Genomic DNA, 13,962 nt, shown 5'->3' with positions numbered 1-13,962 from the left:
ATCTTGTGTGTAGGCATTATGACCATAAAGGTCCTGCCGTAGATAAAAGGGCTTGTAGAACTCTCATAGAGCTCTGGAATCTCTCATAGAGATATTGAATGTCTCATAAAGCTCTCGAATCTCTTGTCAAAATCTGGAATCTGGAGCGCTAAAATCACTTATAGAGTTCTGGAATCTTTCGTAAAGCTGTGGAATCTCTCATAGAGTTCTGGAATCTTTCGTAAAGCTCTGGAATCTCTCAAAGTTCTGAAATCTTTTGTGATGCCTAGAATCTTTTAGAGTTCCAGAATCTCTCATAGAACTCTGAAATTTGTTGTAGAGCTGGAATCTATTGTGAAACCTGGAATGTCTCATAGACCTCTGGAGTCTTTCATACAACACTGGAATCTCTTGTAGGCTTGTTGGTTGAGTGTGTTATAGGTGTGTGTGTGTGCGTGTGCGTGTGTGTGTTTGTCTCTCTGCTCCCGTGGTGCTTGTTGTGGTATTTGTGTCAGTTTCTCCATGTGTTCTCTTTGAAGGTCCTGGTTCCAAAGCAGCCCGAGTTCAGAGGGAAGATGATCACGGTGGATATCTACGAGGCAGGCAAGCACTTCCTGCGGGGTCACCCGGTGGAAAACGCCGCCATCATCACACCTTCCGTCGGCCGGCCGCTGCAGAAAGGAGAGGTGTCGGGCCTCGGCCAGGTCAGCCCCGCCACGCGCTCAAGCCCTGATCTGAGATCAGCCGTTTGCCCTCACCTCTGTGCGTGATCTATTACTAGTGGAGCTGCAGACTTACACAGGGAGGTAGGGATGGTGTCCAACATCTCACCATCTGCACCTTGATGCTGTTTAGAGGAGCAGCGTACATACCGTAGCGGAGGAACCAGTCCATCGAGTCTCGCCAGGTTTCCACAAGGCCTGGGGCCCACGATGTGTCTGTGGTGTTGTTGAAGATGTTAGCGGCGGAGGCTAGTGGCTCCCCCACCCGTGTGTTAGAATGCCAGTGTTTTCATTTACATGCGTCAGCACTGTAGGGCTCAACAGTTCGTCCGGTAGATCGCTGGCTCTTTGCTGCGTGATCTGGAGTGGCAGTGAACAGTTTTGTGGAGTGTTGTGGTGAGCTGACCTGAGGTCAGGTGATGCCTGTTCTTACCATCACATTTGTTAGAACGACAAAGACTAAATACTGATCCATGTCTACTACTGAGTATTCATGCTTAATACTTAATTCATTTATAATGATAGGATGAAGTTTGTAATAAAAAATTATTAGCCTTTCTTGAGGCTACATTGTTTTGGGGTGGGTGTGTGTGTGTGTGTGTGTGTGTGTGTGTGTGTGTGTGTGTGTGTGTGTGTGTGTGTATGACACACACTACGCTGCAGACTGGCTCTGAAGCATTCAGACACCGCAGAGACACAGATGAAAGTCAACTAGAAAGACATTACTGGCGGTTGCTTAGATCCACGGCCTCCAGAGATACGTCTGTTTCAGCACACGCATGTGCACACGTGAGCCTGCAAGCATGCGTGTGCTGCTCCGACATCAAAAAGAAGAATTTTCTTGTTTCTATTTTTACATGAACAAATCAAGGTTTCATGTGAGGGGAAAATGCAGGTGTCACTTGTAGAGATGTGAAATGGAAGATCGTCACGTTGGATGGAATATTTATTGTTATTGTTTATTTTGGAGGAATTTCTTTTTGCTACTGAGAGTGTCACTGTGCGGGGGGAGGGCTAACTGACTCTTCTGCGAGCCGACTTTTTTTCAAGCTTCTCGGTTCAACGTTCTCTTCAAGTAGGCCTCTCAGTAAATGCCTCTGCTCACTCAAACGTGCCTCCTGCTGTCTCCTCAACATGGAGGTAACAGAATGATATCTGCCCCAGAGTGGGGTCAGCTGCCCTCTCCTCTCCCTCCCTCTCTGCCTCTCTGGAGCAGTTTCAGCAGGCGGATGAGGAGCGAGACACCCCCCCTGGGGGGGGCAGGGGACCCCTGGGGGGGCAGTTTGAGCTCAGCGTTGTCCTCTCAGCTGTCAGGATGGCTGAACGGGGCACGTCTGTCTGCCTTCCTGTCTGTCTGCCTTCCTGTCTGTCTGTCTTCCTGTCTGTCTGCCTCCCCTGGATCCACCAGAACCAGCCATAAAAGCTGATGGAGTGTGAAATTAAAATGTGTTACACATTTTGGTGCATCTTTCGATGTCCTCACTGCCATCTACTCAATGTGTGTGTGTGTGTGTGTGTGTGTGTGTGTGTGTGTGTCTTTATATCACCCCCAACAAAATAACATGGCACCCGCAGATTACCACCGAAATGACAAATAGTGACAGTTAAGTGGTCCATATAATTCCCCAACCACCCTTCCTCAGACAAAATACATCACACCGTCTCACAGACAAAATACATCACACCATGTCTGTGGTGCTATTGCGTGGCAAGCTTCCATAAAGTGAGTTCTATAAAACCCCAAACTAACAAAACAAAAAAAAACTTTTTAAATGCTTTATTTATCCCATAGATATTTGTTATGCCTGCCCAGAGAGAGTGACTCCTACCCATAGACAGGGGCCCATACCAAGAAAAAATTACCCCTGCCTAGATGGAAGGGCCCAAACCCAGAGAGAGGGGCCCAAACCCAGAGAGAGGGGCCCAAACCCAGAGAGAGGGGCCCAGACCCAGAGAGAGGGGCCCATACCCAGAGAGAGGGGCCCATACCCAGAGAGAGAGGGGCCCATACCCAGAGAGAGAGGGGCCCATACCCAGAGAGAGAGGGGCCCATACCCAGAGAGAGAAGGGCCCATACCCAGAGAGAGAGGGGCCCATACCCAGAGAGAGAGGGGCCCATACCCAGAGAGAGAGGGGCCCAGAGGGGCCCATACCCAGAGAGAGAGGGGCCCATACCCAGAGAGAGAGGGGCCCATACCCAGAGAGAGAGGGGCCCATACCCAGAGAGAGAGGGGCCCATACCCAGAGAGAGAGGGGCCCAGAGGGGCCCATACCCAGAGAGAGAGGGGCCCATACCCAGAGAGAGAGGGGCCCATACCCAGAGAGAGAGGGGCCCATACCCAGAGAGAGAGGGGCCCATACCCAGAGAGAGAGGGGCCCAGAGGGGCCCATACCCAGAGAGAGAGGGGCCCAGACCCAGAGAGAGAGGGGCCCATACCCAGAGAGAGAGGGGCCCAGAGGGGCCCAGACCCAGAGAGAGAGGGGCCCATACCCAGAGAGAGAGGGGCCCAGAGGGGCCCATACCCAGAGAGAGAGGGGCCCAGACCCAGAGAGAGAGGGGCCCAGACCCAGAGAGAGAAGGGCCCATACCCAGAGAGAGGGGCCCAGGCAGGTGGAAGGCTGCTCTGATTGTAATTTATTGATTCATGGCTCTCTCTGATCCCACTGAAGAGAAAGTGTGGAGGCGGGGTCAGGGGGCGGGTTCAAGGGGCAGGGTCAGGGGCGGGTTTTTGCGTCCAGGTGTGTGCCCTCTGGCAATTTGCAGGTCTCCTTCAGGGTGGGATCCCTGTAATCGCTGACCACGCCACCCCCACGGGAACCCTGAGTGAGGGGGCGTGTTTTGCTGCAGCACAGGAAGCGGGGTTGAGACATTCTACACGCGTGTTCCGCTGGCAGGCTTTTAAAAACAAAACAGGCTGATTATTGTTTTATGTTCACAAGACTGTGGCACAATTGCATGATCTACAGTCCTAAACTACAGTGTGTGGGGTTGTCATACTAAATGATGTGGATTGATGTAGATGAAGTTAATCTGACTGTTAATCTGGAGAAGAATAGGTACCCCTACCTACTAACAGCACATGAACCTGTTCCAAAACAGCATTCAGGAATGAACAGCCCTGCTCGTCGGTTTAGAACAGCAGGTGGTGCTGCAGTTCCTGAGGCTCTACATTCACCTCAAATCGAGAGGGACTTGGGCTCGTGTCCAAGAATACCCACGTTGCCATGCTGCAACAGTGGAGCCCCAACAGACACTGAAACTAGCATTGATGCTAGTTCTGCTAGTATCAATGTCTACCCACCCCCAGGCCAAGGGCCATATCTGCTCGGAGTGACACAACCTTGAGTGTTGTTTCTCAGGGTCAATCAGTAACCCCTCTCGGGGTCAATCAGTAACCCTTCGGGGTCAATCAGTAACCCCTCTCGGGGTCAATCAGTAACCCCTCTCGGGTCAATCAGTAACCCCTCTCGAGGTCAATCAGTAACCCCTCTCGGGGTCAATCAGTTTCCCCTCTCTGGGTCAATCAGTAACCCCTCTCTGGGTCAATCAGTAACCCCTCTCGGGTCAATCAGTAACCCCTCTTGGGGTCAATCCGTAACCCCTCTCGGGGTCAATCCGTAACCCCTCTCGGGGTCAATCAGTAACCCCTCTCGGGGTCAATCAGTTGCCCCTCTCGGGGTCAATCAGTAACCCCTCTCGGGGTCAATCAGTAACCCCTCTCGGAGTCAATCAGTAACCCCTCTCGGAGTCAATCAGTAACCCGTCTCAAGGCTATAGGGGTGGCAGAATGTTTGTGGAACATTCCAAACTAACCACACTGGAGTAGAGTTTAGCTTTTTATTGTTATTAATTAATTTATGCTTAAGCACAAGCGATAATTGTGTGTTAACTGATAGCTCAACAAGGACTTCTCTGAAGTCCCTAAAGAGTCATGTATAACAGCTTGTGTGTTTCTGTGTCCAAGACCATCACATAGGATTTGAGTCAGTGAATCAAATTATGCTTGTTATGGTAGAGACAAAGTTCCATTAAAAACCAAACACACAGGGAGAGGCACACACTGACGTTCACATGGCCGTTCTTGGGATCTGTTGGAGGCACTCCCCCAGCCGATGGGTCACGACCCCAGCTGTGGGGTCACAACCCCAGTTGTCCCATCACCACTGGGCCGACCTTGGACTTGACCTCCATGTTCTCTTATGTTCTTCTTTCCTTGATGAGTTTCTGAGTTCATGCTCCTCCGTTTAGATGTTAACATCTTTTGGGATGTTACTGCTGATTTCTTATCTACTGTGACCATGTCTGGTTGGTTCTCCAGTGTTTGTTCATCTGTCTGGATCAGCAGGCCCACAGGATCTAAGCATTGTTGTTCTCCACACTATGGGTTTCCTCTCACTTGGACTTGTGGTTGTCCAACTCATTCCTGACACATGGTTGTCTCTCTCAGGACATGGTTGTCTCTCTCAGGACTTGGTTGTCTCTCTCAGGACATGGTTGTCTCTCTCAGGACATGGTTGTCTCTCTGCTTCCTGTGTCATTATCTCACATCCTGCTTTGAGCTGTTGGATTGTCCTAGAGGCTCCTTTGCATGCATGTGTATGCACATGCTCACACACACACACACACACACACACACACACACACACACACACACACACACACACGTACACCATCGTGTTTTCCTGTTGTGCGTGACAGGGAGGTTTGTTCGCTCTCTTAGGGAAAACAGGAGCTTCTACACATGAATGAGTGAGAGGGGGAGGAGATGAGTGATTCCAACACAAGGTTCCCCATTCACACCTGGCAGGTTGAACTGGCTCTATATCTGCTGGGGAGGACGCTCTCTATATCTGCTGGAGAGGACGCTCTCTATATCTGCTGGAGAGGACGCTCTCTATATCTGCTGGGGAGGACGCTCTCTATATCTGCTGGAGAGGACGCTCTCTATATCTGCTGGAGAGGACGCTCTTTATATCTGCTGGAGAGGACGCTCTCTATATCTGCTGGAGAGGACGATCTCTAGATCTGCTGGAGAGGACGCTCTCTATATCTGCTGGGGAGGACGCTCTCTATATCTGCTGGGGAGGACGCTCTCTATATCTGCTGGGGAGGACGCTCTCTATATCTGCTGGGGAGGACGCTCTCTATATCTGCTGGAGAGGACGCTCTCTATATCTGCTGGGGAGGACGCTCTGTATATCTGCTGGGGAGGACGCTCTGTATATCTGCTGGGGAGGACGCTCTGTATATCTGCTAGGGAGGACGCTCTCTATATCTGCTGGGGAGGACGCTCTCTATATCTGCTGGAGAGGACGCTCTCTATATCTGCTGGGGAGGACGCTCTCTATATCTGCTGGGGAGGACGCTCTCTATATCTGCTGGGGAGGACGCTCTCTAGATCTGCTGGGGAGGACGCTCTCTATATCTGCTGGGGAGGACACTCTCTATATCTGCTGGGGAGGACGCTCTCTAGATCTGCTGGGGAGGACGCTCTCTATATCTGCTGGAGAGGACGCTCTCTATATCTGCTGGGGAGGACGCTCTCTATATCTGCTGGGGAGGACGCTCTCTAGATCTGCTGGAGAGGACGCTCTCTAGATCTGCTGGGGAGGACGCTCTCTATATCTGCTGGGGAGGACACTCTGTATATCTGCTGGGGAGGACGCTCTCTATATCTGCTGGGGAGGACGCTCTCTATATCTGCTGGAGAGGACGCTCTCTATATCTGCTGGGGAGGACGCTCTCTATATCTGCTGGAGAGGACGCTCTCTATATCTGCTGGGGAGGACGCTCTCTATATCTGCTGGAGAGGACGCTCTCTAGATCTGCTGGGGAGGACGCTCTCTATATCTGCTGGAGAGGACGCTCTCTAGATCTGCTGGGGAGGACGCTCTCTATATCTGCTGGAGAGGACGCTCTCTATATCTGCTGGGGAGGACGCTCTCTATATCTGCTGGAGAGGACGCTCTCTATATCTGCTGGGGAGGACGCTCTCTATATCTGCTGGGGAGGACGCTCTCTATATCTGCTGGGGAGGACGCTCTCTAGATCTGCTGGGGAGGACGCTCTCTATATCTGCTGGGGAGGACGCTCTCTAGATCTGCTGGAGAGGACGCTCTCTAGATCTGCTGGGGAGGACGCTCTCTATATCTGCTGGGGAGGACACTCTCTATATCTGCTGGAGAGGACGCTCTCTATATCTGCTGGAGAGGACGCTCTCTAGATCTGCTGGGGAGGACGCTCTCTAGATCTGCTGGGGAGGACGCTCTCTATATCTGCTGGGGAGGACGCTCTCTAGATCTGCTGGAGAGGACGCTCTCTAGATCTGCTGGGGAGGACGCTCTCTATATCTGCTGGGGAGGACACTCTCTATATCTGCTGGAGAGGACGCTCTCTATATCTGCTGGAGAGGACGCTCTCTATATCTGCTGGGGAGGACGCTCTCTATATCTGCTGGGGAGGACGCTCTCTATATCTGCTGGAGAGGACGCTCTCTATATCTGCTGGAGAGGACGCTCTCTATATCTGCTGGAGAGGACGCTCTCTAGATCTGCTGGGGAGGACGCTCTCTATATCTGCTGGAGAGGACGCTCTCTATATCTGCTGGGGAGGACGCTCTCTATATCTGCTGGGGAGGACGCTCTCTAGATCTGCTGGAGAGGACGCTCTCTAGATCTGCTGGGGAGGACGCTCTCTATATCTGCTGGGGAGGACACTCTGTATATCTGCTGGGGAGGACGCTCTCTATATCTGCTGGGGAGGACGCTCTCTATATCTGCTGGAGAGGACGCTCTCTATATCTGCTGGGGAGGACGCTCTCTATATCTGCTGGAGAGGACGCTCTCTATATCTGCTGGGGAGGACGCTCTCTATATCTGCTGGAGAGGACGCTCTCTATATCTGCTGGGGAGGACGCTCTCTATATCTGCTGGGGAGGACGCTCTCTATATCTGCTGGGGAGGACGCTCTCTATATCTGCTGGGGAGGACGCTCTCTATATCTGCTGGAGAGGACGCTCTCTATATCTGCTGGAGAGGACGCTCTCTATATCTGCTGGGGAGGACGCTCTCTATATCTGCTGGGGAGGACGCTCTGTAGATCTGCTGGAGAGGACGCTCTCTAGATCTGCTGGGGAGGACGCTCTCTATATCTGCTGGGGAGGACACTCTGTATATCTGCTGGGGAGGACGCTCTCTATATCTGCTGGGGAGGACGCTCTCTATATCTGCTGGAGAGGACGCTCTCTATATCTGCTGGAGAGGACGCTCTCTATATCTGCTGGGGAGGACGCTCTCTATATCTGCTGGAGAGGACGCTCTCTATATCTGCTGGAGAGGACGCTCTCTAGATCTGCTGGGGAGGACGCTCTCTATATCTGCTGGAGAGGACGCTCTCTATATCTGCTGGAGAGGACGCTCTCTAGATCTGCTGGGGAGGACGCTCTCTATATCTGCTGGGGAGGACACTCTGTATATCTGCTGGGGAGGACGCTCTCTATATCTGCTGGGGAGGACGCTCTCTATATCTGCTGGGGAGGACGCTCTCTATATCTGCTGGGGAGGACGCTCTCTATATCTGCTGGAGAGGACGCTCTCTATATCTGCTGGGGAGGACGCTCTCTATATCTGCTGGGGAGGACGCTCTGTAGATGTGTGATGCCTCCCTACCCTGTGCCTGCTCACTCTATAGTGCTATAGTGCCTTATCTTGATCCAGCCAGACCCTGTCCTGCTGTCCTGATCCTTCCTAACTCTGTCCTGCTGTCCTGATTCTTTCTGACTCTGCCCCCTTATCCTGACTCTTCCTGACCCTGTCCTGATATCCTGACAGCGTCTGAACCTATACTTCCACATTACATACAAGTGTACGTGTGTGTGAGTGTGTGTGTATCTGAGTCTTTGTGTATGCTTGTGTGGGTGTGTTTTGAGATTGGATTTCTGGCTCTTTGCATCATCACATGGTCCACTGGCCTATGATTCCTTTGAGACAGGCAGTCGTTTGCATGCCTAGTCACCTCCGCAGGGGTCCTCGCTGTGGTTTCCAGTCACCCTGCCTTACAGAGCTGCAGGCATCCAGGCAAAGCCCCATTCTTCGCTTCTAACACCATCCCACAGCCTTCCCAGAAGCCCACAGCACAGCCGGCCTTGCCAGAAAACACACTCCCATGCAATCCTTACAGCTTGTTGCTTTGGGATTGCACTATTCAAACACACACACACACACATCACACACAGAGAGAATCTCATCAGTTCTTTGAAATGTGTGTGATTATGTAATTGGGTGTTACTGTGTGCCAGGTGAACGCAGTGAAGCATTCTTGAGGTTGTGGGTCCTTCACTGTAGTTGTTGGTGTGTGGGTGAGCTCTCCCCACACTTCCTGATGAGACGCCGTCTCCGTTTCGTCTCGTGCACTTCTCAATGATTGAGCAGACACCACGTCTCTCACTGCAGTTGTTGGTATACTTTCTCCTCATTTTCCTCATGTAAAATTAATGTAGTTTATAGTAAAATAATAATTACATACTAATTGATAAGGTTTCCTTGATCTGCAAAGGTCACAGAAACTAACTGGGTTAATTACATTCTCATCCCTGAGTAATTGGTGTAGTAATTAAATTCTTTAATTAATTTCTTCATTTTAAAGAAAGTTTATCATGCATTAAAAAACAAACACAATCTTATCACTGAGGTGGTTATGGTCATAACTTGCCATGTTTTAATAATAATTCATTTTAACACATCTAATTTGAATCACAGTCTAATCCCCTGGCGTTTGAAACACTTCAGGGGAGTTTTCACACGCATGTCAAAAACCCTGGTTAAGGTCGTATGACTGACGTGACAGTTGGGGGCAGCTCAGATGTTTGTGACGTTGCTATGATAACAATGTTTTGACTGTACTGGAACGTGACCCAGCAAGTAGATGCTAACGTGACAGTAGTATTGAAGTATTGTGTTTTCAGGAGTCACCCGAAACGTGTAGTAGGTGATCGGTCAATCAGGAAATAGCCTTTACTGGTTGGTAAAGTGAACCACATACGTTGGTAACAAGCTAACATTAGCTAGCTAAGTGTTTGGGGTCTGCTGTGTGCAAACCTCTATTAGCTGGTTATCTTACTCACTACCGTAACTGTGCAGTAGCTGGTTGTAAAATATACTCGAAACAAACTTAGAAATGTTTTAGTTAAAGCAATACAAATAAGTATCTGAAATTGTTGAATAAGAGAAATTTTAATTAGAATTTTGGGGCCTCATTTAATACAATTCATAAACAATTTTTTTATAATACTAAATCCACTCCTCAAGCACATTAAATTGAATTAATTTATATGTTCCCTATTCAAGCTCCAAAATTTCTGTGTATTTTGAGCTTCTACCACAACATTCATAACATTTTACAATGACCAAATTCACCATATTTATACATCCAACAGGTGGTCTTGGATTTGAGAGTCCTGCGTGTGTATCACTGCATTCCTACTCTACAAGGAACATTAGATTGTTGTTTTTCATAGAGGAGAGAGAGAGAGAGAGAGAGAGAGAGAGAGAGAGAGAGAGAGGAGAAAGAGGAGAGGTTGTCCAGTAGTGAAGGAGGAGAGGTAGCGAGAGAATGAGAGGAGAGAGAGAGAGAGCAGCTTTGTGGTTCCCTCCTCACGTTCTGGGTCACACGTGAGTTTGGGTCACGCATAGCACGTGTGACCCAGGTTTGGATACAGCACCAAAACACAGCTGGTCTAGTGCTGGATGTCACGTGAAGTTCAGTGAGACTCCACCATTACAGATGCATTACAACGGATAGTCTGGTTGAACTACAGCTGTGTGTGTGTGTGTGTGTGTGTGTGTGTGTGTGTGAGAGAGAGAGAGAGAGAGAGCACGTAAAGAGCACATGTGGCCTGCATGTCTGTGTGCATGTCTGAACATGTGTGTGTGTGTTCAGATCATCACCTTGAATGACTGGGAGAGTAATGGGGTCTGGATGGCGTCTGAAGATTCCACACTCACGTCCTTGACCACCCCCCCGTTCCACCTCACCAGCCATGCTCAAGGTGCTGACAGAGTTCAGAGACAGACCAACACAGACCATCAACAGCATTGATTTGTGTGTGCACATGCATGTATATGTGTGAGTGTGTGTGCGTGAGTGTGTGTGTGTGTGTGTGTGTGTGTGCGAGACAAAGTAGGCGTGTTGAGCCCCTGTCAGAGCAGCAGGCAGACATGGATCAATGAGGCGCCTGGACAGACTTACACACTCCTGGTCACTCCTACTGACATTCAGAGGAAGGTCGCTCTGAGGGACACAGCGCTACGGCAACAGCGCTACGGCAACAGCGCTATGGAAACAGCACTTGAGATGATGTGCCTGGGGCCGACTGTTTGACCCCAGGGCACAGAGGTGTAAGCGTCTCGTTGAAGTGCTCAGTTCAGCCATCGCACCTCCACGTCTGATTTACAGCCGCAGTGACACCGTTCTCCTCCAAACACGGACAGGCACAAGAAGCCCAGCGACACCTGAGCGCAGGTCGTAGGTCATAGGTCAGGTCGTGCCCCGCTGCCAGCTTAGGAGTTTTGGGTTTCAGCTCAGCATGTGACATGCACCTGGCACCAGGATGGACTCGGGTGTCTTCCAGCCCAGACCAATGGGCTCAGACAGAGGAGGTGTGAGCAGAAGGTGTTCTGCCTTAATCCAGCACAAGGGCAGAGTGGTGTGACCTGCTGTTTGGGCCTGTGTGGATGTGCTTTCTGGAACCTTCCGTACTCTGAGGTTGGACGGCCAGGAACAAAAGCCAGTTAGCCTGTGGTCAGGAGGACGCTGAGATTCACTTCCATGTAGTTCAGGCCTCAATGACTACTGTAGTAGGCCTGAAATATTAAACTCATAAAACTCATTTAGATCGATCCTCTGACACCCCACCCCCCCACTATGAGCATATTATGGGTTGGGCTGACAGGACCACCCTACTGGGAGACATCTCTTCATTAAATTGTCCATTATAAACGAGGTTTTAATGGCCTGACACATTACAGGAGACCTGAGTCCTGATTGTGGACATTCTCGTTCGGCTTGCTGGGAGCCAGTGCTCTGTGTGTGGGTGTGTGTGTGTGGGGGTGTGTGTGTGTGTGTGTGTGTGTGTGTGTGTGTGTGTGTGTGTGTGTGGTTTCGTTGGTCAGGTGACTGGTTCATATCACTACTCTCCGGCAACTGGGCGAGATCGGATCTGATCTACGCACTTTCCTGAAAAAGAATTAAAAAAAACCCCAAAAAACGATCATTGTTGAATGACAAATGTCACTCTGAGCTTGTCGTTTAAGACAATCTTGACACTATGACGCTTCAGGGCGCAGGACATAGTCCTGCCTCACTGGCACATGCGGGACATGCTGCCCTGTTCAGTGAAGATGCCGAATTCGGTTCAGAAGGTGTGGAAGTTCTGCAGGATGAGGAGAGCTGGTCAAACCTCTCTATTGTCTTTCAAAATAAGATCATGTGATGGGACCTTGAGCAGCGTCTGATACACTATAGTGAAGGAGGAGATGGCTGGAGGACTTCAGCTGAAAGAGTGGAGAGTGGTCAGGAGCTTCCGCTGGCCAATCAGAGAAGAGACAGATGCAGATGAAGGCCGTCTTACCTTGTTTCTCTTTGTGCAGGGCGACAGGCTCAAGGTAAAGCTCCAATTTGAAAGAAACTGCTTTTTAAAATTCCCATTTAACGTCTCTTCTCTCCTTTTGCAGGTATTGAAAGGCTCGTGTCAGAATGGGGCTGTTTCCCCCGCCGTGTCCTCCGTGCTGATTGGCTGGTGGCGGAACCTGGACGTCGAAGGACTCGCGCTGCTTTCACTGGGGCTGGTTTTGTTGGCTGTTGCACTGCGTTTTGTTTTCGAGAACCTCCGCCACTGAATCGGAGCCCCGAAACTCGGACGGCCGCCCTTCTGACAGACCTCTGGATCCACAGGACCTGCCTGCCGATCCTCGAACATGAGCATTTTGGGAGTCTAGGTCAAAAGTTAAGCTCGTAACCTTCTGAGTTTATTGAAAAGACTGGATACCATGGGTTTTACTGCTTATTTTAAAGGTTACATTTAACACAGAAAGTGGTCTGTAATACATCGATGCAACCATTTGCAACGATTTGTGCGTATGAATATTTGCACCATTTTCTTTGTAAGGCATAGATAACGATGTTTTAGAAATAACTTGTTTTTGTTTTTTTTCGGAAAGCTGCCGGGCGTGTAAGGACAGACCCAAAGCCCAGTTACTGCCGTCTCCTTTTGTCCTCCTTGACGTTTCAGAACACGTGTTTGATTGCTTGACTCAGACTGGTCCCCCCACACACACATCTTTGGTTTCAGCATAAATCAGCCCTAATAAATGAGATTCCACACACTCGCCTCAGTCTCCCCGGTTGTGTTTCTGGAATGTTCTTGCGGGCCTCAGCAGCGGGACGCCGGCCCACGGGGCTCGCGCCTCCCCTGCTCTGCGCACGCTCTCGGAGCGGCTCGCGTCAGCACGCCGCCCTCCCTACCTGGGCAGAGGAGAAGAGAGGAACGCCTTTGTTGAATTAATGACGCCAGGACAAAGGTCCGTCTGGTCGGACAAAGCGCCGGCAGACGCGTGTTAATGGGCGTTTGCGGTAGGATTACGAACAGCCCAGAAGTGTGTCTCATCCTCACGGCGTGGAGCCCCAGGTATGCATACAGCACGGCAGAAAGACGCTTTTGTTGAAAGCCGCGTGCGTGGGTTCAGGGGGCAGAGGGGAGGGGGGAGGGGGCGTTTCACTGGGGCCTGCACCCAGGGGCGCCATGCTGGGGGTTCTGCTGGGCAATGCCAGCACCCGTGTGGGTTGTGCCTGTGGAGCAGTGAAGATTAAACTGACAGAAATCTACGTTTTATAGATTAACTGTTTATTTTTCTGATCTCTGTATATTACCTCCTTTAATCCACATTACTGTTTTCCGTCTTTCACAAGCAACCTTATTGCTCTGTGCTCCGTATGTAACAGGATCTCCTGAATGGTTATAGAATATTTGTTATGGAATATGGAAACAGATTGTTTTTAAAAGCTGGAGGGAGTAAGAACTCCGTGGCATTAATGTCCGGTAGCTTTGCAAATGGCTAGCAGGTGATTATGACCCCACCCACTCTAGTCCCATCACTGCGAGCATGACCTTTGACCTGGCATGCGATCCCTAGCTTCGGACTGAAGCATCCCAGCAGTCTGTTAAAGGTTTCTGGGATTTGTGGTGTCTGGCCAATCCTGAGAAAC

General features: G+C 50.4%; 1 pseudogene across 1 annotated transcript in view; it reads left to right on the top strand.

Annotated features, from left to right (window-relative positions):
* Positions 1–13,087, top strand: part of LOC143503262 (threonylcarbamoyladenosine tRNA methylthiotransferase-like) — a 59,692-nt pseudogene extending 46,605 nt beyond the window's left edge. Inside the window, exons 5-6 of the transcript XR_013127194.1 lie at positions 519–683; positions 12,432–13,087. The product of XR_013127194.1 is annotated as a threonylcarbamoyladenosine tRNA methylthiotransferase-like (transcript). The remainder of the gene's footprint in view (positions 1–518; positions 684–12,431) is intronic.
* Positions 13,088–13,962: the final 875 nt, after the last annotated feature.

Source organism: Brachyhypopomus gauderio, unplaced genomic scaffold (assembly GCF_052324685.1).
Source record: "Brachyhypopomus gauderio isolate BG-103 unplaced genomic scaffold, BGAUD_0.2 sc221, whole genome shotgun sequence".
Lineage (NCBI taxonomy): Eukaryota > Metazoa > Chordata > Actinopteri > Gymnotiformes > Hypopomidae > Brachyhypopomus > Brachyhypopomus gauderio.
Note: the sequence above shows the minus strand (reverse complement) of the source record. Positions and strands in the feature narration are given on the sequence as shown.